This window comes from Carassius carassius, chromosome 26 (assembly GCF_963082965.1).
Source record: "Carassius carassius chromosome 26, fCarCar2.1, whole genome shotgun sequence".
Lineage (NCBI taxonomy): Eukaryota > Metazoa > Chordata > Actinopteri > Cypriniformes > Cyprinidae > Carassius > Carassius carassius.
The window spans coordinates 11,906,103-11,919,448 of NC_081780.1; the positions used below are offsets into that span (position 1 = coordinate 11,906,103).

The window sequence follows — 13,346 nt, forward strand, 5'->3', positions numbered from 1 at the left end:
AGCACGTAAAGTATACATATTACCTACTTGGTACGTATTAAAATCTTTTGAAAGGATACCACCCCAGTGACAGCTTTTGTACCTATTATTCTAAGAGTGAAGAGATTGTGGTTTGTTTGTGCGATGGGTTATGGTGCTTCATGCATCATTCAAAGAACTAAGATTCATTGCAATTCAGTGAAAAGTTATATGCATTTGTATGGTGACGTGTGTTCTTTTAGATACCAATATTAACTTTTAACTAACACTGTTTTCAAATTAATTGATTTTGACAATGCAACTATGGAGGCCACTCCTCCAAAGGACACTCATATGTGCAATAGACAACCACAACTTTAGCACAAGCTCCACTCTTCACCACTAATCATATCAAAAAGACAGACATTTACATGCATACATACCTAACTTTTAATTCTAATTCTAACATAACATTTTCAAGTAAAACAAACATATTAGGGCATCACCCAACATATTTAGGGCACTGGGGAAATTGTGATAAAACACAATTATTGTGTTTAATGGTAGCTTTACAAACTTAATAAATCTCTATCTTAAACACATCAGATAATTAGAATGTTTAGGCTTGCTTTTAAATACCTATGTGAACGCAAAACAATTATTAAACAAGAGTGTTTTTTTTAACTGCACATTGGTAAACTTTAGAATACTAGAGTAAAGGTCAACACAGTAACCATAGCAGCCAACTAAATGTTCTCTGTAGTTTTTAGACCCCCGCCCTCACCTCACCACATTGCTTTGAGTGAGGTTGATCAAAACTTTAACTGCTCATCAAAGCTGCTCATCATATGTGCAAGATGAGATGATACTTACTTGGAATACTTGCACTTTTGAAATACTGCATTTGCGGAGATGTGCAGGACTTGATGGAGACATTGTAGTTAGTAAGACTACATCAGATGACACACGATCTATATGAGGAGAAGAGGATAGAAATCACTAATGCCCCTGACCTTAACAGAGTCAACATTCTGGTGCCTTTTGACGTGAACGGCACCCTGATAATGTGTGGGAATTTTGAAGAAGGATATTGTAAAGTTCTTGATATAAATAACATTACAAACATTATTTACAATGAAAGTAATATATTGGTTGGACCGAAAAAGAATGAGAAATCTGTTGCCTTCATAAGTGGTAGGTACCTTTTAGTTGGGAAAAAGGACGACAATGCAAAAGCTCAAGATACCAGGTATTCTGTTGTTACCCTGAGGAACACTTTAGATTCTCAACCGGAGGGATTTTCTCAAGAATAGCAGAAGGATCAGATGCTGTCATTCAGAGCACAGTGAGAGATGTGGAGTTTGTTGATGGATTCCAGAGAGTTTCGCCCTCAGAATCGTATTTATTTCTCAACACAGAGACTGACGATGAGAGAAAAGTGCTCGTCCTGAAGATGGGCAGCTCTAAAGAGAAAAAGTCAGAAATCATCAAATCCCCGCAGGCTGCAAGGAGACGATGCTGCAGTGATAAAGTTCGTCCATTGCTCATTGCCAGCACTGTAATTCCCTCAGTGAACGGTGTTATTTGGGCAGGTGTGTTCAGTTCACAGAATCATCAGGATCCGGAGAATCTGTACGACATCAGTAATGTTCGAGGCCAGGTGAAGGGTTTCTGCACTTACGGTGAAAAGCAATGTATTTCTGAGGTTAGAAATTGCATTCTACATGTTTTTAAATAAAATTACTCTGAGAACAGTGTTTCACCTTATTGATATGAAAGCTTTAGCCTAAGTTCTGCCAGGAAGACTCAATTACTTCGTCACTAATTACCTTCCTCATCCAATCACGTCTTTATACTTTGGTATAAAAGATCGTACTTACACATGTTTGAGTTCACAGATGCCGACGTGATAACAACCGCAAATTCCGACACGATTGTTCCTTGCTCAAGCTGTCGCGTTTATTGATTTACTCGCTATAGTTAAGTTGTGTCCTGCAAACTATAGTGAGTTCGACGTTCCTCTAAGATGTACACGAGATTGCTGGCTTTGCTCCGTGTCGCGGTAATTATCTGCGGTCATTCGTGTCGGATGATATACAAACTTTGGCTTTTCTCGGCAGAGGATGTAATTGGCGGAGTTCGCGTGCTTTCCAGGGTTGCCAGGTTTTCTCAAAACCGTCAGTTACTACTAAAAATAGCCCAATCGCGTTCAAAAAGGGGTTCCTCGAAGAATTCACATTCTAGGGGCTATGTATGACATTATTGGGGGCACCTCAAACCCCGGACCGGAATAGCAACCCGCAGAAAAAAAAAAAAAACACCGGTCTTGGCAACGCCGGTGCTTTCCGAGATGTCGCGTCAGTGCTGCTTGGGTCTCAACACCTGAAAGGATTTTGGTCTCAATCAACAAATATTTCATCCGTACGCAACACGTGAACCTGCTGGAATGAAGTCTCTCCGGACCAGCAGACAGAATTCGGCATCTCGCCTCCATTACTTCATCAATCTACAACATTATAAGTATCATTTTTTTTCTATGCACTTGTGGAGTTCGGGCATTCACTTTATTCTCTGTAAGGCTTTATACTCACACGTTCAAGATAAAGCACCGGGCGTTTCGTGCTTGTTTATCTAGCAGACTCGCACTGCATAATTAAGATGTTGATCATAGTGCATGCAATGTTTTGAATAACCCCTTCGTAATGAGACATTTTAAGGCTTGTAATAAAAGCTACAATCTTTTATACTGATAAGGATTGTTCGCATTTCTGTAAAAAAAAAAAATGCTTTGTCTAGCACACTTAAGATTGTTGTTTTAATCCTATGCTATCTTTGTTTATTCAGTCATTGTTTCATTTCGTCTGGAGGCTTCGTTCTGGAACAGGATTCTATGGCTGCAGATGCAGGGAACCGCTGCTCTCACCTAATCTTTACACGGCTTACTCTCGGACTAGCGCTATTATGAACACTGGATCTATCAAGCTGATGCGTATATGGACCCTTTCATTTGAGTCGTAGGTAAGATTCGGCTCAATGCTCAGTAGGCATCTTAAGTCCATGTGACACGGAGTTGCTGCTGACTTTATTTCAGTGTAGTGACATATCTCCAGTTTAAACCGATTTATTAATTAGCGGGCATGGTTTGTTTGCGCTCCTGGTCTCCGTCTCACTCATAGCAAACTAACGGCTGGAGGGGTGTGTTAAGGAGGTTCTGCACATGCTGTCAACCTGACGTCATCAGAAAAACTATGCATTACAGAGTGGAATGTTCAGATTTCGATAAAGATTACGAAGACAAACAATGATTAATTGTTACATCAAGATTAGCAATGCGTGCTAGTAAGTTTAAGTCAATTTCGATTTTATGCTGACTTTAAGCTGCAATCTAGGCTTGTTTATTTCGCGCATCTACTGGTGTTGGTTCATTCTGTCTCTCATACCATCGACTTCAGTCTTACTCGGCTGTTGCGGCCTTCACATTACACTGTCAGACAGCCGTGCCCCTCAGTCAACCCGGATCCTTCAATCTGCCCTCCGTTAGCAGACATAATACTAAACTAAACGACCTGCTTATGTCAGCTAGAAATCACATTTCTAAATGTGTCGCTCCCTCTACACTCAAGCCTACACGTCTGCATGGTCCGCTTGTAATGCTTTTTTCCTTCCAAATCTCCGTTTTACCTTTTCTAATTTCGACCGTTTGCTCCTTCTCGTCTTTAATTTTAAAAATCGCAATCTTAAAATTTCTCTATTCGCAGACTCCTTGCCGGCATCCAATTCTACGCTAAATTTTATAAATCCTAATTTTCAAAGCCTTTTCTGGATATTCCGTTCGATTACTACTTAAGGGGTTAGCTAAATCTCCCAACAAAATTAAAGACAAACATCTGCTATTACCATGCCATATTGCAAAAATGTATTACTTCCATCAGCTATGGCCTCCCTTCTAAGTACCTCAATATTCTCTCGAGGCAGTGTTCATCTGCCTTCTACGGGTCTATGCGTCCAGGGGAATTCACTTCAGGAACTAATTAATTCAATCCTGCTCGTGGCATTCCTTTTCCGATCTACGATTCAGACCTAAATTCTTCACACTCTTCCTTAAGGACTCCAAACCGATGCGCAAGGTTCTGGTGCTACCTTAACAATTTCAAAAATCAATAATTCTGTCCCTCTCAGCACGGTGAAATTCCTTAAAATCCGGCCTAGAACTTCTAAAAACGCACCGCTTTTTACCTAACGGAGCACCCGTTTCCAAGGCCTGTTTTAGAACTCACTTAACCGCTGTTCTCAAGCTGCAGTCTATCCCCCCTCTCTCTATACCAGCCATTATTCAGAATTGGGCCAGCTACTTCAGCAGCTGAACAAGGAATCTCTACGTCCGCTATTAAGATCATGGGCAGATGGTCTTCCTCCCTGTTCGAATCATACATCAGACCTGACCATTCTCGAAGCTCAGCAAGCTCTCCTGTTAGAAATCAGGTAAATTCATGCAATTACTGGTGGTGGCGTTACTAGCGGTATTTAATACAAAAAAAACACTATCTGTATGGCCTATTGAGGCCTGTCTGCGTCTGGCCTATCATGCCTATTTCTGTACGGTCTACCAAGGCCTGTCCGTGTCTGCCTAACGTGGTTATTTTTCTGTGCGGTCTATCGAGGCCTGTCTGTGTCTGCCTATCGTGGCTATTTCTGTATGGTCTATCGAGGCCTGTCCGTGTCTGGCTATCATGGCTATTTTTCTGTATGGTCTATCGAGGCCTGTCCGTGTCTGCCTATCGTGGCTGTCTGCGTCTGGCCTATCGTGGCTATTTCTGTACAGTCTATCGAGGCCTGTCTGTGTCTGCCTATCGTGGCTGTCTGCGTCCAGCCTATCGTGGCTATATCTGTACGGTCTATCGAGGCCTGTCTGTGCCTGGCTATCATGGCTATTTCTGTACGGTCTATTGAGGCCTGTCCGTGTCTGCCTATCATGGCTGTCTGCGTCTGGCCTATCGTGGCTATTTCTGTATGGTCTATCGAGGCCTGTCCGTGTCTGGCTATCATGGCTATATTTCTGTATGGTCTATCGAGGCCTGTCTGCGTCTGCCTATCGTGGCTGTCTGCGTCTGGCCTATCGTGGCTATTTCTGTATGGTCTATCGAGGCCTGTCCGTGTCTGGCTATCATGGCTATTTTTCTGTACGGTCTATCGAGGCCTGTCCGCATCTGCCTATCGTGGCTATTTCTGTATGGTCTATTGAGGCCTGTCCGTGTCTGGCTATCGTGGCTATTTCTGTATGGTCTATCAAGGCCTGTACATGTCTGTAATAAAACTTTATATAATAATTAAAAAAAATAAAAAATCATTTAGGCATATGAGGTTAATCTAACATTATCTTACTGATCATGCTAACTCTCTCTTTATATCTTCAGGAACCTTAGGATTCACAACTGGTTTGTATACTTTCATCTATTTATTTTGGGGGGGAAGGCCGCCCCGTCTGGTGGTTCATAATCCACCTATTTTTGGGGGTCGGCTGCGCCCCTGCCTTCGTCTTCAGGCAGGAAATGCAGGTCCGCTACCCTCGGATTACGAACCATGGACGGGGCCTTCCGCCAAAGAAATTTTATAATTATGCTTGCGGAGTTGTCAAATGTATGCTTCGTACGTTTATCTCCCGAGTCTTTCTGGTAGAAGTGAAAGCTTTAGCCTAAGTTCTGCCAGGAAGACTCAATTACTTCGTCACTAATTACCTTCCTCATCCAATCACGTCTTTATACTTTGGTATAAAAGATCGTACTTGCACATGTTTGAGTTCACAGATGCCGACGTGATAACAACCTCCACCCTCCCCACCACCACCAGGATGGTCCTGTCCTTACCTTCCAGGGGGGGTCGGCTGCGCCCCTGCCTTCGTCTTCAGGCAGGAAATGCAGGTCCGCTACCCTCGGATTACGAACCATGGACGGGGCCTTCCGCCAAAGAAATTTATAATTATGCTTGCTGAGTTGTCAATAAATGTATGCTTCGTACGTTTATCTCCCGAGTCTTTCTGGTAGAAGTTGCATGATAAACATAGTTGTACTATTCACTAAAGTCATCTAAAGTTAATATTGTTGTTTGTGTTCCAGAGTGGTAGTGAACTTCAGCCGCTCTCTGTGGTGTTAAAGTACAGCTCACTGTCAGCAGGGGCAGCAACGAGGATTGGGCCAATGTTTATGTATAAATCTATATTCAAAATTCAGTATAATACAATGCATTCATTTGGCCCTGGCTATCTGGTGGAAAGAAATATATTAAATCAAATGAGATACTCAATAAATAAGACATTGTGCAGCTAACCATAGACAAAAATATCCTGCTTTTATTATTTTTGTATATTTTTTTTTTTTATTGGCTTTTCATGTAGTATTATTATTTTTTTTTACTTTAGATGGTGCAATACAATTTGATCACATGAGACATTTTTGGAAAGAATGCCTAAAATATTAAAATCCTCTTAAACAAAAAAGAAATGCTGAATTTACAGAATGAGTCTAAAATAGATGTTTCTTCTGCTCATATTTGTATGTTTCTGTTATAATGTAGTTAAGAAGAGTGTCCGTTATTCAGTGTGCTAAATACAGCACTCTGAAAGACTGCAGAGCTGCTCAGGATCCTCTCTGTGGCTGGTGTGTGAACACACACACGTCAGCCTGTCTTTATCACGTGTGATTTTTCACACATAACACATGTCTGCTCTAGACTGCATCTACACTAAATATGCAATTTGCAAACAGTTCTGTAGTGATATTTTGGTTGGTGCTGTTTTTATCTACAGTAGATGTTCTACTCATGATACTCCATAGGTGTCCTTCCCAAAAAACTCTCTTGAGACACAGCTGTTTTCTTTTCAGATGGCAAAGAATTCTTCTGTGATGGTAGACATATCTAAAGTATTTTCTTAATTATCGACTAGAAATACTTACAAGACTAATATTTACCTGCCTTTCCCCTGTCTTCTATATAGATCACTCTACATCTTTTCTTGAGTCTGGAGAGCACAGGAAATCCTGCCTTCTCATGTGCCTTCACTAAAGAAAGTGTAAACCTGTGTGCTGGCTTTGATCTGTCTGCAGTCTTCCCAAACTGCTCCTGTAGTTTTTCTGACCAGATGCTCTATACTGGAGGTTGGTTCTCCTTCAAAGAAGTTGTATATTTACTAACATACAGTGCATTTGTCTAGTCAGAATATGATTATTATAATCAGGAACATTTGTCAGAAGATCACAGAGATGCTGACACTGAGGAACTGCTCCAGTATCACAGATCATTCAACAAATGCTTCTTATACACAGTGAGAAAATGAAATGCAGTGAGAAAATATCACAGAGAAGAAATGATAACACAGTTAACACAGAGTTTATCATCATCATATGTGTATTTGTGCAGGTGTGTTCAGTGTGTATCATCTGGCTGTCACTGGTCCTCTTCCTCTCAGCGTTGTGAATGGACACATGGAAGCGGGCCACAGTTACACATAAAGGTGAGACAATGAGACAATAACCTACAAATCAGTGCTTGTATTTGTGTATTTGGAATTAAATGGAATTAAACGGATGGAATTAAAGCTTTAATACTGTGCTTTAATATTGCTTAATATTATGTATTACTGGATGAAATTGTTTTCAATCTCTTCTTGCAGTGGTGGAAGGAAGATTCATGTTCAGGGCAGCAATATGGAATTAGTGGAGTCAGTTACTGTCCTTCCCTCTAATAAAGTGCTGAAAACACAATACAACACAAGCTCAGGGGTAAGATGTGGGTATTACTGCAGCTGGATCTGACACAAATCCCAGCTACTTATAACTTAAGTGAGTCTTAGTCAAAAATCTAATATTCACACATTGTTGTTGAGGGATGTCCTTTGAGGGTCACCTATAATGTTAGATGATGCAATGTAAATATCAACCACAGTGTGATTTCACAATCAGAGGGAAGTCAAAATTAGTTTTGTTGGAACTTGGTTTCAATAAAAGATAGTTTGGCGATGAGGATGAAATTCTGAAGTCTAAAACTTATAGTATTATATGTAAAACGTTAGAGAAGGGGATGAGTGAAATCCATTTTCAAATACACTTTAATCACCTAAAACCTTAACATTTTATTTTTGGCATTTTTGCAATAAGTCAATATAGACTAGGGCTGTCAACGAATATTCTAAATTTGAATATGTATTCGAATAGTTAAAAAAAAAACGAATTTCGAAGGTGAAAATTAATATTCGAATAAAAAAAAGAAATGTGGAAAAAAGGCCCACGGTAGTAGAGGCGTGGTTGTCTGCTTTGCGAGTGGGCGCGCTAGCGCGCCTGAGGGTTCAGGGACAGGTCACAGCCTCACAGGAGTCGCACTGTCTGGCACAGCATCACTGCTGAAAGTTGACGCGTCTTCATGGAAGATGCCAGCAAGTGCAGAGCCCAACTCGACCGCAGCAGAGAAAATTAGGTAAAATTCTTGACCCGCGAGATAAAGTTGTATGCAAGCTATTTAAGATACAGTTAGCATACCCTTCGACCACTAGCAACATGAGGTCACATCTCAAAAATGTGCACCCAAATGAGCATGGCATAATGTGTGGAACTCCAGCTAAACAGTCACGTCTTGACACTTAACGTTACTTTGCATCGCTTGCCGCAAGCACTTTGTCTGCAACACGACAAGAGGCCATAACGGATAAAATAATTTTGTTCATTTGTAAGGACATGAGACCGATCAGTATCGCGGATGGGGCACGCTTCGGGGAGTTCTGTCAAGCAATGGATCCGAGGTTTGATTATTTATCATTTCATGTCAAGGAAAAGTTCCATGTTTACCACAGCACAGCTCCCTCAGAGCATTCAATATCAGTTCTATATGCTGTAAAACTTCAATTAATATTAATAATATTTGTTTCAATCACTGAATGAAGCCTGCTATATTTGGGACAAAAGTCGCGACCTTATATTAATTGCACAAAAATTTGTTTGTTCATTTAAACCATTATGCGCAGAGAACGTGAGGGTGAGAGAGCGTGAGGTCTGCAGTCTTGGCCATTAGTTGATTTCTTTGTTTTTGTGTAGGTAATACGTTGTCATATATGTTTAAACTTAAATAGACTAGCTATACAAGTAGTTATGTCTCTTTGTATTATTTTTGCCTGTTATTGACGTAATGCGGGCCATTGACACCTTGCGCAACCAGATGTTCGAATAGTTCGAATATTCGTGTATTTTTAGAGTGAATATTCGAACGTCAATTTTGAGCAATTTTGACAGCCCTAATATAGACTGACAGTAATCAGGGTACAAAAAGAGTGGGACAGGATTGAGAAAGGACCTCAAGTCGAGACAAAAAATTGTGTAAATTTTTTTATCCGCACCACCAAAGCACACTATATTTTTTAACTGTTACATTGTGTAGCTTTAAAAAAAAAGATTCCTCATGTCATAATGCCTTTAATATTTGTATTTAAAGCTTCACATGTATTAGTCATATTATCATTGTCTCTCTTTCTCAGGATGTGTGGTTTCACTCCCACCCTTATGATGGCGGTGGTCAGTTTAGATTGCTGTTAAATGTTGGGAACTCCACTGTGAACTGTGTGGGTTATTTCTCCTACAAGCCTGATCCAGAATTCACTGGATTCACCGTCTTACAGGTGGACAACAATCTACATGTGAACATTCAGGTAAAAAACTTCTTTAGACAAGCAAGATCCGACCTTAGAATTTGAGCTGGTAACTGTGCATTGATGGGACTAATTAATCTTTCGAGTCCCTGTTTCTCAGAAAAAAGCAGATAAGCTGAATTTGAATATCAGTGAGGTGACTGTGACAGGCCTACAGGGAGATCATAAGTATCAGTGTGCTTTGGAGAAGATCAAGTCCAATGCTGTTATCTGTAAGCTTAAAAGAGAATCAGGAATTGCCCCAGTAGTGGACTCACTCACTGTAAGTCTGTTTTTTGATACTGTTATGCTGTTAATTAATTGGTAATTCCATTGATTCTATGAAGGTTCATCATTTAACTTGAGAATAATGCTGTGTTAAGGTTAATGTAAATCTTACCTTTGTATTAGTAAAAATAATTTACTTTCGTTGTCATTTCAGATCACAGTTGGGAATTATGTTCTTGGGATGAGTGGTACAAAGACTGAGTGTTCTGCCTCAATCCACAGAATATAACTGGTCATGTATGGAAGAGCAATGGAAACATAAAAAATTCTCAGCATCTTCCAGGGGATGAAAAGACGGAATGAAAATCTACAATTTTCTATTCCAAATATTAGAAACCTCTATAAATTTTAGAAATAGGTTTTAAAGCAATTATACATTTGGGCAGATGTTTTTTTTTTCTTTATACTATTTATACATTATTTTTAATTAATAGTTCAGCTTTAATGAGCACAATATGTATTATGTTATGTTCTGTAACGTCTCGGATATGTATGGTAATCCTCGTTCCCTGAAGGAAGGAACGGAGATGTTAGGTCGGTGACCGACGAAATTGGGATATCGCTTCAATAGACCAATCTACTTCGAGTTTAAACTAAATGAGCCAATGCACATTGGAATGCAATTATTGCATTTAGCTGCCGCTGATCACAGCGTGAGTATAATAAGGCAGCAGGTGCAATGCATAGCATGTTTTAACTGAGGAGCCGAGCCGGTGACCCGGCGATTCAGCGGTGGTACAGCATCCGTGGCGACGGGATGTGACATCTCTGTTCCCTCCTTCAGGGAACGAGGGTTACCATGCATAAGCGACACATTCCCTTTCAGTCGGTCACGAAATTGGGATCCCTACCAAAGCGCCATGGGTGCTGCCCCTTCCAGTGCCCTGTGCGAGCAATCTGTGCCCCTATTAGGTGTAGGCTGGGGCTCGGAACAAGTAGTTCCACTCACCATTGTCAAAGCACTACCTCACTTGGTGAGATTGGATAACACTGTGAAAATATACCGTACACAAATACATACATAGCATCTGTTTTTTACCTCTATATGGAGAAATTTGAGGTGATTTAAACACACTTGGGAAGGCGGAAGTGTGCAGGGGAAAAACAGGCTCTAAGGCTATACCGTGGACTATAAACATACGAGTACCTCTTCTGAGCATTCTCCTTCTGTCGGCCTCCATAACAAGCAAAGAGCTGGTCTGAGCTCCTGAAGCTTTGTGTCTGGTCTACGTAGCATCTCAATGCTCGGACTGGACAGAGCTAAGCCAGGGCTGGGTCTGCCTCCTCCAGGTGCAGCGCTTGCAGGTTCACCACTTGGTCTTTGAAGGGTGTAGTGGGAACCTTGAGCACGTAGTTTGGCCGGGGCCTTAGGATTACCTGGGAGTCAGCCGGCCCAAACTCTAGACACGAATCATCGACCAAAATGCATGCAGGTCCCCTACCCTCTTGATGGAGGCCAGTGTAAACAGGAGCAGAGTTTAGCTCAACTGAATGCAAAGGCTCGAGTGTGCCCTGCTGTAGTGATTTTAGCACTAGAGTCAGGTCCCAAGAGGGTATAGAGGGGGGCCGGCAAGGATTTAACCTCCTGGCTCCCCTCTAAGGAACCTGATGATGAGGTCATGCTTACCTAAAGCCTTCCCATTCACATGGTCATGTTACGCAGCAATAGCGGCAACCTGGACTTTGACGGTGGAGGGAGACAGCCTATGCTCCAGTGCTTGCTGCAGAAAGGAAAGCACAACCGCAATTGGGCATCTTCAGGGGTCTTCTCGGTGAGAAGAACACCACTCGACAAACAGGTTCCACTTCAAGGCATAAGCATATCTTGTAGACGATCCATCGTCTTAACAAAGACGCACACGTGAAGCTCTTTTAGAGAAATTTGCTCTTTAGGAAATGCTCTTTTAGTGCTGAAGCGCACAGGGGAATTGGCCTCTTGCAACACGACAGGGGGTAGTGCAGTCTGAAGTGTGCAACCCACTCGACTCAGGAAAGACCACTGCTGAAGCGCCGTCTCACCAACACACAAGAACAATACTAACACTTGCACCAGCTGCCTTATTATACTCACGCTGTGATCAGCGGCAGCTGGATACAATGATTACATGGCAATGTTCATTGGCTCGTTTAGTTTACACTCAAAGTACATTGGTCTATCGAAGCAATCCAATTTTGTTGGTCACCGATGTGATGTCGAAAGTGATTGACTGAAAGGGACCTATTCACCAGTCACTTTTTCAGACACATACAAAGTTTCTAAGAAAAAATTATATGAATGTTTACATCATAAATAGTCAATACAAGGGTCCTACAGAGGACAGATCTTTTATTTGTACTGCGGTACAAATATTTTGTTGTCAAAGTCTTTGGTTATAATTTTTTTTTCCTTTGTACAGCTATATAATTATATTTTACTGTTATTAATCTGAAAACTGTTATCCATATACTGCATTAAAAAGCATATTTATTCATAAAAATGGCTAATATACAGTACTTTCACGAGATGGTGTGCAAAACAAAATGCACAAAGGAGTATAATGAAAAGAGTTCTTTTAATAATCCACAGGAGAGAATGGGCACAACCAAACACAAATCCAAACGATAGCAGACAAAAGGAATCAGGGTGGAGCACAGGACTTATAAACAATGAATGCAATCAAGAAGAACAGAAACAGGTGTGGAGCTAATTAATCAAAAACCATGGAAGCTAACTAGGTAGGATAACGGCAACACAGAAAACGAAACCAAAACAGATCATACAGGAGACAGTTCACCCCCTTTCTGCAATGGTGCATACTCATGCCAACAAACAGTCCAACAGCGGAGGGAGGGTGGGGGTTCAGGAGGTGGGCGTGGGGCAGGCAATCAGAAAGGGGCATAGTTCATAGGGCCAGGGTGGAGTAGATGGAGGGAGGAGCCAGGAAGGAGACTGGAGCAGGAGGAGCCAGGTGGAGTTCCAGAGCCCAGCCAGGATAGCGGCCCACTGTGGAGTGATGAGGTGAAGCCAGAGGAGTGGAGTCCCAAGGTGGCAGATGGTCGACAATTGACCAAGGTGGAGCCAGAGGGACGAGTGAGCCCACTGGAGATGGTGGGAAGACAGGCCATGGTGCAGACATGGGAGCTAGGTTCCAAGGCAGAACCGATGGGCCGAAGGACCCAGGTGGAGTTCAGGACTCGAACCCTTGAAGCGGAGACAGGGGATCCTCATGCCAAGGTGGAGCTGACTGGGGGTGATCTGAGGGACTGACAGGCACCAGCAGAGTTGGAGCTGAGGAACTGGCTGGTTTAAGAGGAGGTGGGAAAGGAAGGCTGGGAGGGAACACAGGAGAACTTGAGCTGGGCGGAACCAGCAGAGACACAGGAGATTCAGGGCTGGACGGAACCAGCGGAGACGCAGGAGATTCGGGGCTAGATGGAACCAGCAGAGCCGCAG

At 41.9% G+C, this 13,346-nt stretch overlaps 1 long non-coding RNA gene across 1 annotated transcript; it reads left to right on the forward strand.

Moving 5' to 3' along the window:
- Positions 1-6,532: 6,532 nt before the first annotated feature.
- LOC132106287 (uncharacterized) lies at positions 6,533-7,106 on the forward strand. The gene is made up of 3 exons (XR_009424099.1): positions 6,533-6,629; positions 6,761-6,860; positions 6,950-7,106. It is a non-coding gene; the product is annotated as an uncharacterized LOC132106287 (long non-coding RNA).
- The last annotated feature ends 6,240 nt before the right edge of the window (positions 7,107-13,346 follow it).